The following is a 16,471-nucleotide window of genomic DNA, read 5'->3' as shown; positions in this document are numbered from 1 at the left end:
TCATTTTCATCCAAATTATTTCTACTTTGCCGTTGGTGGTTCTAATTTTGTAATCCCTGAATGAATTTATGAATGAAATTAATGGAAATTATCCACGTAGCTTTATAGGTGTGCACCTGTGCTAGCTCAAGCTGTAAATTTAAGAAAATTAGTGACGTTCTACATGGGGTTGTTTAGTCCCAAGATCCCAGACAGAATATCTTAAACCTGTGTCAAGGCAATAAAATATTAAAAATTAAAATCGATCTAACAGCTATCTTCGGTCCCATTCCAGGAGACGTAGAAACATGAAAATCAATTCTTTTTATCCATCCTGATGTGTAAATAGTATTTTGAGTTTTTTTTTACAGCTCATAATTAACACTCGCCACGCTAAAACGGAAGATTGCTGCGTTAACATTGAATTATCAATACGTAGCTGATCCCGATTTGTCTGTATGATTGTAATCGTTTCCAAAAACAGATCTTATGTACAATATTAATCACATTCAGCAAAATTTTGTCGTGAGGCGAGATATCGAATTGAAGAGTTATGGCCCCTTTTTCAAAGACTATAGAATGGTTTGGCTTGTCATTGCTTTACGTCCTATTAACAGCCAATGTCATTTAAGGACGTTACAGGTTTGGGTGATGGAGTAAAGCCGGAGAAAAAAAAACAACCAGTACATGGCAACTGACCCATGTAGGTCACGGATACCATTGCTAATGAAATTTCTGAAATTGCAGTACATAATTATGTTTTATTTTATTTTATTGGTCGTTAAAAATTCATAATTTTGCTATAGCCACTAAACTCTAGTACGAGGTGGACTGCGTGATACTCTCAATACCTACACTGTGTAACTTGTTAAAGAAACTGCTAACTGTCTTTGTCCGCTCGGAAAGTTTAAACCTACAGAAACGTCGTCACTCTGAATGCTGTCTATCTAAACTTGTGCTGGAAATGTGTGATAAAGGTGCGGGGTATAGCGATAGCGTGGACAGATAAATATGTTTGCTATGAGTGCTGATCTTAGCATGTGTTCTGTATCGCTGTCGGGTTTCTACAAATGTCAGATTATCAGAAACTATTGACAGACAACAAGTCTGTTACGGTTATCTTAATGGTCGTCTCGACGTGTTTTTATCTGTATAAAACCTATGACGACATTCCTTTGTGTTCAATATCGTCAATTCTTTCATCAGAGATCAATTTCCAGAGTTACAGAGATGCGTTCTGATGTGTTTATCTGTAAGGATCTCCAAGTATTCCAACCAACACTGAATACCAGAGTACCTTTCTCGAAAATTCAAAGAATCTGGTCAGGTCGTTTTGAAATCATTTTTAAGACTATTTTTTATGTTGCATCTGCTTTAGGTCATCTGAGGTCACGTCAACCATTGGAATGTTACGTCATAACTGGTTTAATCTAAGATTGCAGTGGCCCTAGAAATGATAAACATAAATAATCCTTATACTTACATCCAATAATGCAGTTTGTTAATGATAGTTTGACCAATCATTTACAGGACACTACAGAATTTCGAACTGGCTGGATTTAATTATATAAATCATATCTAATTTACATTTCTTTTGTCAGCGTTTCAGAAATATTAACACCAAAATATTTTCACTAATGTAGGGAATTATTTTCTTGTCATAACAGTGTGAAAGTAGGCCCGGATCTATACGTGGTTTAATCGAGATTAACTAGAGTGGTAGTTAAAACATTACTGGTCGTAGATATACAATTCAACACTATATATCTATAACACTCATTCACCAACCCTGTTTGTAATTATTGATAACCTGATGTACACAAAGACTTGAACTAAGTTTTAATTAAAAATAAACAGTAAACACACAAGGTTTTAGCATACAATCACAACACACGGTGTTAAGAGTTCATAGATTCACTTTCTATTATTGTACAACTGTGAATTCCCCGTGTCTTTTTTTAATCTCCGCCCTCCCCGACTCACCTGCTAACCTTTCACACCTGGTGCCAAACTTTCTATGAGAACAAATTACTTACATACATTTTCCAATTACACATACTTATATCATCTATTCCATCAGAGTGAAGAGCATCTCTCGAGTGCACTGGTTTAATAGCACCGAGTTTTGAATCAATATGATTCACGCAATTCCGACTCGCTCTGATCGTTAGTTAACACACGATATTTGGGAATGACGGCCATAAAATTTTTGAAAAATTGAAAAACGTCATCAGAATGTCAGTGTAAAGTGTTTACAGTTGATAGACTGTTGCTTGTACCACAGATAAATTGCCGATGGGAAATGATAAGAGGGGCTCTATTAGGTTCCCCTATCTGACCCCAGCTTGGGAACATGTTGTACAAGCTGAACGGCAATTTGTGTTCATTTACTTTGTTAGCTTGATAAATTAAAACAAATTGTAATTTAGATTTGAGGTTTAACTGGAACAGATAACTGAAATCTTAAAGAAACTTGCATTACAAAATTTCATGATGTTGTCAGTTGATGTGAAATTTAGAATTTTATTTTACTTGTTTTTTATTTTTAAAAATTAGTATTAAATGCAGTTGAATTAAAAAAAAATAGATCAATCAGTTTTAGTAAGCTAACAATTTTGTGTTTCCATTAGGCTGATGAGGAGGGGGACTACAAGTGCCTCTCCAGCGAATTAGCTCCCCCTCTATGGGTTTCCATCAAAGTCTGTCGAAATGGGCCATATGGCTTCGCACCTTGTCCCTAGAGAAGAATCCTGCATCAGTAAAAACCATCAACCATAAACGTCTGCATGTATGCTATAATTGATCTGGATACATGGCAAGCAGTACACTTATCTGATCACCTAATACAAAAAAAAAACATGGTTAGTTCCCTTGCGTAATTTATAATCCTTCTTTCGAGATCTTCCGGAGTGCTTTCCAAAATCCCGTTAAACATATTTAAGATTCTAATCTTTCGGATGATTTATGGCAGTGTTGATAATATTCCACATAATTCACCTCCGGGTCCTTAAAACATCACTTGCATAAGTTGGTAGACTAAATAATAACTACATTTCGGAAAATCTACTCGCAGGTTGGGTGATGGTTTACAAGATAGCATATAGTACAGTAGTTCTCACAATACGTAACAACAATTTGGAGGCAGTGTTAAACAAACGCGGATGTAAATGTATTTTCATTTTTAGCAATTGTGAATTACGTGCACACAAAAGATGACATTAGAATTTAGAATATCAAGGAATGTTTAATAGTTGTCCGGTGTAACGTAATTTGCGTATGACGCAATCTGTCTCCAAACACAAAGAGTCTACAAGTGTGAACACTCTTTGAAATATATTTAGAACTGAGATCGAGATATACTGACCTACATTTTCGTGTGTTAAATTTCCTATGGTCCGAATTTTGTGTCAATGTCGCAGTTTTAAGTGATATCAATTGTCGAGGTATCCTGTAGGGTTTATGTGTAGTTTGCTAGCGCACCTGTTGGTTTACGGTACAATACCCAGTTGTAAATCTGTTGGGTCTGTTTATCGTGGCACGCGTTCTTATAAATTATGTAGACAAGTGAACGACTCTACACTGGATGACCCCCTCCTACCTGTCCACCTGGTGTGCCGTCCACTTCATACTTTACATATTAATCTAGACTACATCGAGTAGAGGGATTTATAAATAACCCCATACGTCTTGGTATTGTTAACTTTGTCACTTCGTCGATCTGTCTCTCTGAAGTTTTCTTTTTTCTTTTTGAGTCAGAACATTAAACTTCTCCAGATGTGGAAATTGCCGCATGTGAATTTTTGGGTATTATTTATCAAAAATATTTGAATTACAAAAATAACTCCATTTCAGTTTTGTTCGCACCCAGCATGGGGAGTAATCATTTGTAATTGATGCAAAAGAGATAAATTCTTATGTTTCAAGTATTTATTTTCCACGTGGCTAACGTCCTCGCATTAGTCAAGATCAATGTAGTGATCCCACGTGACTTTTTAGTTTCGTACAAACCTAAAAACAAAATGTCGTCGTCCGCTTCAGGTGTGTTTTTCATTATAACTATCTTGTACTGCAACGAATCTTATTAAGATATATCAGAGAGTACCCTCAAAAGCGATACCTTTGATAAGAAATTCGTGTTGTCTAATTTAGTGTTGATTTAAGTGATACTCAATCAAATGATTTCGATACACGGAATTCTTCAGAGTATCGCACACATTTTTCGCACAAACACGATGTTATCGTGTATGTTCATGTCGGCATATTTGATAAATGAAATGATTGGCATGTCTCTATTTATAGATTTTAACCTTGGAATCAGATTGTAAATACCTAAATGGTAAAATCAAATCGTATACATTCATTACAAATAAGTATCATACCCATCCAATATTAGACGCGTCACGCATGAAATTTGTAAGCATATTTTCTCGGTACATTATTTTCCAGAACATGTAATCAATGCCTTATAAAGACACTACACCTAGAAAAATGTCACCACACGACAAAAGATTGCTTTTCATCTGCATCATGGATTTTCCAGCAACTATCATGTTTTTATTTCCTCGGAACAGAATGAGAACATGAGCACCAATATATAACAAAATTCCATACAGTATTGGGAAAAAAATCAATCCGTATTCGCACACATACGCACACACAACACATATAGATGCAAGGACAAGATCATGGACAATTTCACACGCACATTCTACAGCAACAATCGTGCAATCAAAACTTGATGAAATGAACTACTTCGCTACTGACACCCGAACAATTAGCCCACTATCACGAATAGTGAGCTATTCAAATTGTCCTTCGTCCATGATCCGGCGTTTGCCATCTTGGTTTTAGACGGTTTTAGAGAAGTGTTGGGTGGATATATCTTCATGTTCTTCATGATAAGTTCATGCGTAGGTTACTTTTGGTCCCTTGTGCCATTGTAGCGGCCATCTTGGATTTGACAGGTAAAAGGTTATTATAATTAATTCTTAAAAGCTTCAAATTCCATATGATTGAGAATGGACACAAAGAAAAGAAGAGAAAAGAAAAGAAGAGAAAGTAGTCAATATTTTAAGAACATAAATCCCTCTGGGATCTTGTTTTGTGTAAACAGAGTATCCCACGGCGGTGAAAAGCACGATCTCATGTCATAATAAAAATGTTACCTAGTTTTATGGAAAGAAATCGATAAAACAGAGTACCCACTATACAAAACAGTGAAACAAGAAATACCAGTTTTATATGTTCAGTGATAAAGCAATACTAAGTTTAAAGACATCGGTTGAAAGTGAGGGAAGAAATATCTGGTCAAAATTAAAATGCTAAAAATTACAAAGGGCTATAACTCTTACAAAAAATGTTTAATCTAAATTTCGTCCGTTCAGGAAAGATCAGTTCAATGCCCTGATAGTAAACCCTAATAAATCTTAATTAAAAACCTTCCAAAAAAAAAATTGGCATGATGAAAAAAGGAAAAATAACTTGTATAAAAATTATCGAATCAAAATTATTATTAGGAAAACAAAATGTTATGGCACGGTTATAAAGCCCACCATGTTTGAAGAAGATTGACACAGACCAGAGAGGATGTATATGGAAATGATCAATATAATGTTGTCCTGTCTTTAAATAACAAGATTTTTTTGGCACTTTGTCTTTTCATGGACACGTCGATTTCCCCCTTAACGGATGACACCTCTGACCTGCATGGAAAGGGTTTCTTTTTTGACAGCAAGTGAGATACAGGAGAGATAAGTTTCCCCTGTCTCCTGCATGTGTATTTTAAGTATTTTAAAAGTGTGCGCAGCTAATTACTTACCAAAAAATGAATTCCAATGTATATATTCATCCTCACACGTGTGAATTTCGGGCATATATTTAATTTATGACTCTTTATTATTAATCTACCATTTTTTCATTTATTGGATGCAATTAGACTAATTAATCATTACAATATTTACATTTTAATCACGGATATTGCCCACTTAAAGTTTCCTGTTTGGGTGATGCTGGTAATGTAAAACGTTCCGTAGTTTGCAGTTTAACACATGAAGAAAACTAGGTTTGTATAAAGATCTCAAAATGATAACTTCCATCAACACCGGAAAGTGGTGTCATATTGGCATGGAACGGTTTGCAAACTGCAATCGAAATTTAATTCCAGTGTCAACATGTCGATATAAATGGCCTGCACGCTGAGAAATCTTGTTAATAGTTGATAAATGTAGTGTGTATTGTTAATAGAATGTGATAGCAAGCATTGATCGTTTATTATATTGCCCAACAGGTCTGGGTTCTACTGATGGAGTCATTCCGGAAACACTGATCTGCAATTCTACATAACATTCAATTAGGTGTAAACACGTCATCTGATTTCTTTTAAAAAGAGAGTAAAAAACGATGTGATCCCAATCATGTCCACACGCATACTGGGATCAATATAACACAGTCAGTGTTCATACTGAGATCTGTATAGTACAGTCTACATACTGGGATCTGTATAGTACAGTCTACATACCGGGATCTGTATAGTACAGTCTACATACTGGGATCTGTATAGTACAGTCTACATACTGGGATCTGTATGGTACAGTCTACATATTGGGATCTGTATAGTACAGTCTACATACTGGGATCTGTATGGTACAGTCTACATACTGGGATCTGTATAGTACACTCAATCTTCATACTGGGATCGCTATAGTAAAGTCAGTCTACATACTGGGATCTGTATAGTACAGTCTACATACTGGAATCTGTATAATACAGTCTACATACTGGGGTCTGTATAGTACAGTCAGTTTCCATACTTGGATCTGTATAGTACAGTCAGTCTTCATACTGGGATCTGTATAGTACAGTCTACATCCTGGGATCTGTATAGAACAGTCTACATCCTGGGATCTGTATAGAACAGTCAATCTTCATACTGGGATCTGTATAGTACAGTCAGTCTACATGCTGGGATCTGTATAGTACAGTCTACATACCAGGATCTGTATAGTACAGTCTACATACTAGGATCTGTATAGTACAGTCTACATACTGGGATCTGTATAGAACAGTCTACATATTGGGATCTGTATAGTACAGTCTACATACTAGGATCTGTATAGTACAGTCTACATACTGGGATCTGTATAGAACGGTCTACATATTGGGATCTGTATAATACAGTCTACATACTGGGATCTGTATAGAACAGTCTACATATTGGGATCTGTATAGTACAGTCTACATACTCGGATCTGTATAGTACAGTCTACATATTGGGATCTGTATGGTACAGTCTATATATTGGGATCTGTATAGTACAGTCTACATACTGGGATCTGTATAGTACAGTGTACATATTGGGATCTGTATGGTACAGTCTACGTATTGGGATCTGTATAGTACAGTCTACATATTGGGATCTGTATAGTACAGTCTACATACTGAGATCTGTATAATACAGTTAGTCTACATACTGGGGTCTGTATAGTACAGTCAGTTTCCATACTGGGATCTGTATAGTACAGACAGTCTTCATACTGGGATCTGTATAGTACAGTCTACATCCTGGGATCTGTATAGAACAGTCAGTCTTCATACTGGGATCTGTATAGTACAGTCTACATACTGGGATCTGTATAGTACAGTCTACATACTGGGATCTGTATAGTACAGTCTACATACTAGGATCTGTATAGTACAGTCTACATACTGGGATCTGTATAGAACAGTCTACATATTGAGATCTGTATAGTACAGTCTACATATTGGGATATGTATAGTACAGTCTACATATTGGGATCTGTATAGTACAGTCTACATATTGGGATCTGTATGGTACAGTATACGTATTGGGATCTGTATAGTACAGTCTACATATTGGGATCTGTATAGTACAGTCTACATATTGAGATATATAGTACAGTTAGTCTACATACTGGGATCTGTATAATACAGTCTACATATTGGGATCTGTATAGTACAGTCAGTCTACATACTGGGGTCTGTTTAGTACAGTCAGTCTTCATACTGGGATATGTATAGTACAGTCTACATACTGGAATCTGTATAGTACAGTCTACATACCGGGATCTGTATAGTACAGCCTACATACTGGGATCTGTATTGTACAGTCTACATACTGGAATCTGTATAATACAGTCTACATACTGGGGTCTGTATAGTACCGTCAGTTTCCATACTGGGATCTGTATAGTACAGTCAGTCTTCATACTGGGGTCTGTATAATACAGTCTACATACTGGAATCTGTATAATGCAGTCTACATACTGGGATCTGTATAGTACAGTCTACATACCGGGATCTGTATAATGCAGTCTACATACTGGGATCTGTATAGTACAGTCAGTCTACATACTGGGGCCTGTATAGCACAGTCAGTTTCCATACTGGGATCTGTATAATACAGTCTACATACTGGGATCTGTATAGTACAGTCAGTCTTCATACTGGGATCTGTATAGTACAGTCTACATCCTAGGATCTGTATAGAACAGTCAATCTTCATACTGGGATCTGTATAATACAGTCTACATACTGGGATCTGTATAGTACAGTCAGTCTACATGCTGGGATCTGTATAGTACAGTCTACATACTGGAGTCTGTATAGTACAGTCAGTTTCCATACTGGGATCTGTATAGTACAGTCAGTCTACATATTGGGATCTGTATAGTACAGTCTACATACTGGGATCTGTATAGAACAGTCTACATATTGGGATCTGTATAGTACAGTCTACATACTCGGATCTGTATAGTACAGTCTACATATTGGGATCTGTATGGTACAGTCTACATACTGGGGTCTGTATAGTACAGTCAGTTTCCATACTGGGATCTGTATAGTACAGTCAGTCTTCATACTGGGGTCTGTATAGTACAGTCTACATACTGGAATCTGTATAATGCAGTCTACATACTGGGATCTGTATAGTACAGTCTACATACCGGGATCTGTATAATGCAGTCTACATACTGGGATCTGTATAGTACAGTCAGTCTACATACTGGGGCCTGTATAGCACAGTCAGTTTCCATACTGGGATCTGTATAATACAGTCTACATACTGGGATCTGTATAGTACAGTCAGTCTTCATACTGGGATCTGTATAGTACAGTCTACATCCTAGGATCTGTATAGAACAGTCAATCTTCATACTGGGATCTGTATAATACAGTCTACATACTGGGATCTGTATAGTACAGTCAGTCTACATGCTGGGATCTGTATAGTACAGTCTACATACTGGAGTCTGTATAGTACAGTCAGTTTCCATACTGGGATCTATATAGTACAGTCAGTCTACATATTGGGATCTGTATAGTATAGTCTACATACTGGGATCTGTATAGAACAGTCTACATATTGGGATCTGTATAGTACAGTCTACATACTCGGATCTGTATAGTACAGTCTACATATTGGGATCTGTATGGTACAGTCTATATATTGGGATCTGTATAGTACAGTCTACATATTGGGATCTGTATAGTACAGTCTACATATTGGGATCTGTATAGTACAGTCTACATATTGGGATCTGTATAGTACAGTCTACATATTGGGATCTGTATAGTACAGTCTACATATTGGGATCTGTATAGTACAGTCTACGTATTGGGATCTGTATAGTACAGTCTACGTATTGGGATCGGTATAGTACAGTCTACATACTGGGGTCTGTATAGTACAGTAGTCAGTTTCCATACTGGGATCTGTATCGTACAGACAGTCTTCATACTGGGATCTGTATAGTACAGTCTACATCCTGGGATCTGTATAGAACAGTCAGTCTTCATACTGGGATCTGTATAGTACAGTCTACATACTGGGATCTGTATAGTACAGTCTACATACTGGGATCTGTATAGTACAGTCTACATACTAGGATCTGTATAGTACAGTCTACATACTGGGATCTGTATAGAACAGTCTACATATTGAGATCTGTATAGTACAGTCTACATATTGGGATATGTATAGTATAGTCTACATATTGGGATCGGTATAGTACAGTCTACATATTGGGATCTGTATAGTACAGTCTACATATTGGGATCGGTATAGTACAGTCTACATATTGGGATCGGTATAGTACAGTCTACATACTAGGATCTGTATAGTATAGTCTACATATTGGGATCGGTATAGTACAGTCTACATATTGGGATCAGTATGATACAGTCTACATATTGGGATCTGTATAGTACAGTCTACATATTGAGATATGTATAGTACAGTTAGTCTACATACTTGGGTCTGTATAGTACAGTCAGTTTCCATACTGGGATCTGTATAGTACAGTCAGTCTTCATACTGGAATCAGTATAGTACAGTCTACATATTGGGATCTGTATGGTACAGTCTACGTATTGTGATCTGTATAGTACAGTCTACATATTGGATCTGTATAGTACAGTCTACATATTGGGATCTGTATAGTACAGTCAGTCTTCATACTGGGATCTGTATAGTACAATCTACATCCTGGGATCTGTATAGAACAGTCAGTCTTCATACTGGGATCTGTATAGTACAGTCTACATACTAGGATCTGTATAGTACAGTCTACATACTGGGATCTGTATAGAACAGTCTACATATTGGGATCTGTATAGTACAGTCTACATACTCGGATCTGTATAGTACAGTCTTCATACTGGAATCCGTATAGTACAGTCTACTTATTGGGATCTGTATAGTACAGTCTACATACTGGGATCTGTTTAGTACAGTCTACATACTGGAATCTGTATAGTACAGTCTACATACTGGGATCTGTATAGTACAGTCTACATACTGGGATCTGTATGGTACAGTCTACATATTGGGATCTGTATAGTACAGTCTACATACTGGGATCTGTATGGTACAGTGTACATACTGGGATCTGTTTAGTACAGTCTACATACTGGGATCTGTTTAGTACAGTCTACATACTGGGATCTGTATAGTACAGTCTACGTATTGGGATCTGTATAGTACAGTCTACATACTGGGATCTGTATGGTACATGTAGCGTCAATCAATGTACTGTGGTCATTATATATATACTAAAATATTCATATCCGATATTATCCACTGATAGTTGTTGCTAACTGACAATGGGCATTAAAAAACATTACAGACAGTAATTTCGCCCTGGTGGAAACATTCTTGATGTTAGACAGAAGCCATTTTTTGCACATTGCCCCACATTAACGACCATTGACATGGTACTTAGCTGGGGCTTGTACATGGATTTACATGCATTTGTATACATAGTATAGATGTGGTAATACCTTATTATCATTATGTTACATAGGGCACTGGGACCGTGCCATTTCAATTATAGTATGTTTACACGTCACGTGCTACAGCGCAGAACGTGCTAGTTTAACTACATATGACTTATATTGTGAAATTTTACTATATCCCAATGAGTGAATCATGTCGAGGAATTGTGCCTTAAACAGATTTTAATAATTCAAGACTGTAAATATTAAACATTCGAGGAACAATTCAGAGAAAGTTTACATTTCACGCCACGCTTGATTGCGCTTTGGTCAGATTTAATTCCCTCCACGTGTATAATATTTTGTAAATATACATTAGAATTTACACAGAACGGCTGTCGACATTTTCTGTGGTTTCACCAACAAAATCGAGTACATGTTGTAGAAAGCTAGTTCTAATTTGGAGAGTTATTCCAATTTGAGCTCTTTCTATGTAAAGAGACGCTGATTAATGATAATAGTATCGGGGCGCTGGTGAACGGCTGTGTTGGTCTACTAGTGTCTGTAGTCGACTCCCAGTCCCGTCCAAGTGTTGCGCTGTGATAGACCGGCAATTCATAAGCTCACATAGGATTATAAATGATCATAAATGAGTCAGATATTTCGATAGTCTGCCGGACTGTGTGGACCACAGCAAAGTAAAAACTCATGGATGTATTTTATGATCGGATGATTGTGAATATTCTGTAGGATTTTACTGGTAAAAAGGTACGTATTGAAGTATACACGCCGTGTATAATGTATACTTGTTTGTAAACTACGATACATGAAAGGATGTTTGTCAAGGACAGCTTTCACAGAGTTTTAAAACATGATTCAGGAAGTCACGAAGGAAACTGTCTTTTAATTTGATATTCATGAATATGTGTAAAGAAAACAATATCTGTTTATGTGTTTTAATATAAATAGGTGCACTCTATTATAAATACGAACAAACTCCCCGTATATTCACGATTTAGCACACGTTATAATTTCAAATCAGTGTTTTTGAGATAGTCGGACAATACGAAATTGTGTTTCGGAAAAACAGATTGTTTACGGCAGGGGTAGAATGAGGGTAGTCCGGTCCTAACATGTGCGCAGCTTCTAAGCAATTTTAATTGCACGTGTTTTACCTCCTCCATCAGCAATCTGAACTAGACAACCCTCTAACTCCATTTCCCCAACCTGCACATCTCCACTGAATACTGAATACTGTTTTTCAGGCATTCTTTCGTTATTTATGTTACGGTGGCAACCCACTTTGCCTAATGTTAAAAATTCCATGGAACTTCTGTGATGCCTTTACCAGCCTTGGGTACTAAATCAACTATATGTATACACTATAGTATGTCTGTCTAGCATATGGAACTTACTTCTCACTCATCGTACACCATATATCACAGACTCTGGCACTTTCAGAAAAAAGGGTTTTATGTGTATAGTTTTGTGTTAGGGGAGCAGTGTAAACGCTCCAGCATTTTTTAACTGATATGCATTTTTATACTCTTTGAGAAGTAGATAAACTTGTACTGTCAAATACTTTGGCCCCCGTCAGGGTACACGTACCTGTATGTATAGAAATCCTACTACAGACGTGCAGAAATCATTTATCTTTCTATATATACATACGTTGTATATATATATACATATATCCCGAAAGTCCGGGTCTAGTTGCATACACAGTGGATAATTTATGGGGCAGTAAATTGGATTTTCTAACTGATATTTTTACATGTTATCGAACTATCTCCTCTCACACTAACACAGAGTATAAGACATTTTAACGTTTTAAAGTGGGATGACACACTCGCCAGAAGGTGTATGTAAATTGAGATAAATACATTCTATGTTATTCAAGAACACCGGAAGTGGCGAGCACAGTCTTTGCCTACAAAAAAACGACTTACACTTGTTCCATTACTCAAACTGTCAGGCATACAACATACATGAATGGATTATTTCACAAAATATTTAAATAAAGGGAATCCTTAGGCTATTACCACGTCTATAAATCATATAAAATGCTCACGTTCGTTATTTTAGAAGTGTGCTTGTAGAGGAATTTCCTTTTCCAAACATTCTATGTACATATTTTTACTCGATAGAAAAAATTTTAATTGACAAAGAGTAAATGAATCAAAATGTAGAAGGTCAGCCTGTATTTCTTGTACATTCGATTTGTTAAGCATGTCCGGTGTAACGAGGGACTATAATACACGTACAGTGTATCGAGGTCCACAATACACGTCTGGACTATCGAGTGTCTAAAGTTCACGTCCGGTGTAACGAGGGACTATAATACACGTACAGTGTATCTAGGTCCACAATAAACGTCTGGACTATCGAGGATCCACAATACATGTCCGGTGTAACGAGGGACTATAATACACGTACAGTGTATCGAGGTCCACAATACACGTCTGGACTATCGAGTGTCTAAAGTTCACGTCCGGTGTAACGAGAGACTATAATACACGTACAGTGTATCTAGGTCCACAATAAACGTCTGGACTATCGAGGATCCACAATACATGTCCGGTGTAACGAGGGACTATAATACACGTACAGTGTATCGAGGTCCACAATACACGTCTGGACTATCGAGTGTCTAAAGTTCACGTCCGGTGTAACGAGGGACTATAATACACGTACAGTGTATCGAGGTCCACAATAAACGTCTGGACTATCGAGGATCCACAATACACGTCCGGTGTAACGAGGGACTGTAATACACGTGCAGTATATCGAGGTCCACAATACACGTCTGGACTATCGAGGAACTAAAGTTCACGTCCGGTGCAACGAGGGACTATAATACACGTGCAGTATATCTAGGTCCACAATACACATCTGGACTATCGAGGGTCAACATCTCACGTCCGGTGTAACGAGGGTCTACAGTACACGTGCAGCATATCGAGGTCCTCAATACACGTCTGGACTATCGAGTGTCTAAAGTTCACGTCCGGTGTAACGAGGGACTATAATACACGTCCAGTGTATCGAGGTCCACGATACACGTCTGGATTAACGAAGAAGGTGATGTACAGAAAACGTCCAAATGTTCAACCTTTCGTGGGAAAAATAGTTAATAGTCAAACACTCAGTTCACACATAGAGTCGGGCGATGAAGAGGGAGATGGGGGTGGGGGTCGGGTTGGGAGTCTGGCGATAAAGAGGGAGATGGGGGCTGGGGGTGGGAGTCGGGCGACAAAGAGGGAGATGTGGGGTGGGGGTGGAAGTCGGGCGATAAAGAGGGAGATGTGGGGTGGGATTTCTATGCAGGCGAGGGTCATTATTACTCCTTTAGATATTACATATTGATAAAATGTTATGGAGAGAGATATTTCAAAACAGTTTCGATGTACTGTAGTCGATCTTTAGTCCTCATTCGTGCAACAATGATTTCACATGAACCAACAATGGGAATAGGACACTGTGCCTTGGAATTATTGTATGTTTTAAAGGGCTGGTAATTGGTGCGGTGTGGGGTTATGTTTGTGTGCCAATTACAACATTCTCTAGACGCTCTTTATATTAACCAAACTTTTAGGTCGCAATTACGGTATACCAGACCCCAATTTTTGTCTGAAAAACTATGAAATGTAAATGGTAAATTGGAACAGTGTGTAGATAACAAGCTGTGCCCTACAACAATGGAAGCAAGCTCTCTAATGTAAACCTTCTGACTGCTACGCTACTCGTATCCTAGTGGGCTTCTTCCGTGGCGTCCGAAACTTAAGTAATAGTTCAAACAATGTGTGTCTGTATAAATGATAAAAAGATCAAACTCGCTGAATAATGCGGTTGCATAAAGAATCGTTAGATCTATGGGCAGTTTGTGCATTGATTTCACTGATGTTGCCGTCAGTCTGTATATATCTATATATATTTGGGCATCAGTGTTTCAAATTGTTGTTGGTTTTCTGCATTTGACTGATGTTGGTGGGTTGTAAGTCTAGATCTATGGGCACTGATCTCTCTGACTGATGTTGGTGTGTTGTATATCTAGATATAAGGGCACTGATCTCTCTGACTGATGTTGGTGTGTTGTATGTCTAGATCTATGGACACTGATCTCTCCGACTGATGTTGGTGTGTTGTATGTCTAGATCTATGGACACTGATCTCTGACGTATGTTGGTCTGAAATGTGTCTAGATCTATGGGCACCGATCTCTGGCTGATGTTTTCGGCTTTTATATCTAGATCTATGGGCACTGATCTCTCTGACTGATGTTGGTGTGTTGTATGTCTAAATATATAGGCACTGGTCTCTCTGGCTGATGTTGGTGTGTTGTATGTCTAGATCTATGGGCACTGATCTCTCTGACTGATGTTGGTGTGTTGTATGTCTAAATATATAGGCACTGGTCTCTCTGACTGATGTTGGTGTGTTGTATGTCTAAATATATAGGCACTGATCTCTCTGACTGATGTTGGTGTGTTGTATATCTAGATCTATGGGCACTGGTCTCTCTGGCTGATGTTGGTGTGTTGTATGTCTAGATCTATGGATACTGATCTCTCCGACTGATGTTGGTGTGTTGTATGTCTAGATCTATGGGAACTGATCTCTCTGACTGATGTTGGTGTGTTGTATGTCTAGATATATGGGCACTGATCTCTCTGACTAATGTTGGTGGGTTGTATATCTAGATGTATCTCCACTCATCTCTAGCTAAAGTTGTGTATTAGATATCTTTGCGTTCTGATATCTATGTCATATGACATGTCTCTGTTATACCTTTGACAGTAATCTCTCCGGGTGGTACCGATTTGTCGCCTGATCTGTTAGCCGTGATCTGTAAACATTAACAACTGTGGTGGTGTGTGAAATTTGTCTTTATATGGGAGTAATAATCTCTCTAGTGTATCTCTAGGTCTTTTAGAACATTGATTTGTTGTCATTTTGGTTGTAGTATTATGTAATAAGCTACATACACGCAGAGTTTTTCGGCACTAACTGTCCAAGTAATATATAGACTAAGTCGTCATTTTCCTGCCAGTTAGACATTATGGTCTTCCTTATTAGTGATATTCTGTCTTTAGCTGGTACAAAATGGACACTGAGCATTGAACCGAGATTGCAAACCATCTCCTTTTGTACTTCTTTATTACATCAACTATTGCTGAACAAACAAAATTGTGTAGGTTTTTTTTTTAATTTTTATTGTCTTTGAACGTGTAGATAATGTACGCTGCAGGCAAACACAAAC

The 16,471-nt window shown here is 37.6% G+C and overlaps 1 protein-coding gene across 2 annotated transcripts in view; it reads left to right on the top strand.

Annotated features, from left to right (window-relative positions):
- The window catches only part of LOC132557931 (uncharacterized), a 30,607-nt gene that overhangs the window by 2,440 nt on the left and 11,696 nt on the right, over positions 1–16,471 (top strand). The window contains exon 1 of one of the 2 annotated variants that reach the window (XM_060222460.1): positions 11,646–11,979. The exons of the other annotated variant lie outside the window; for it this stretch is intronic. The gene's annotated coding sequence lies outside the window, so the exon portion shown is untranslated. Of the gene's footprint in view, positions 1–11,645; positions 11,980–16,471 lie in introns of those variants that run through there. 2 annotated transcript variants of the gene reach the window in all.

This window comes from Ylistrum balloti, unplaced genomic scaffold (genome assembly GCF_031769215.1).
Source record: "Ylistrum balloti isolate Yb309-2 unplaced genomic scaffold, AGI_CSIRO_Ybal_v1 Utg370742, whole genome shotgun sequence".
NCBI lineage: Eukaryota > Metazoa > Mollusca > Bivalvia > Pectinida > Pectinidae > Ylistrum > Ylistrum balloti.
This window is presented reverse-complemented; position numbering and strand designations above follow the sequence as displayed.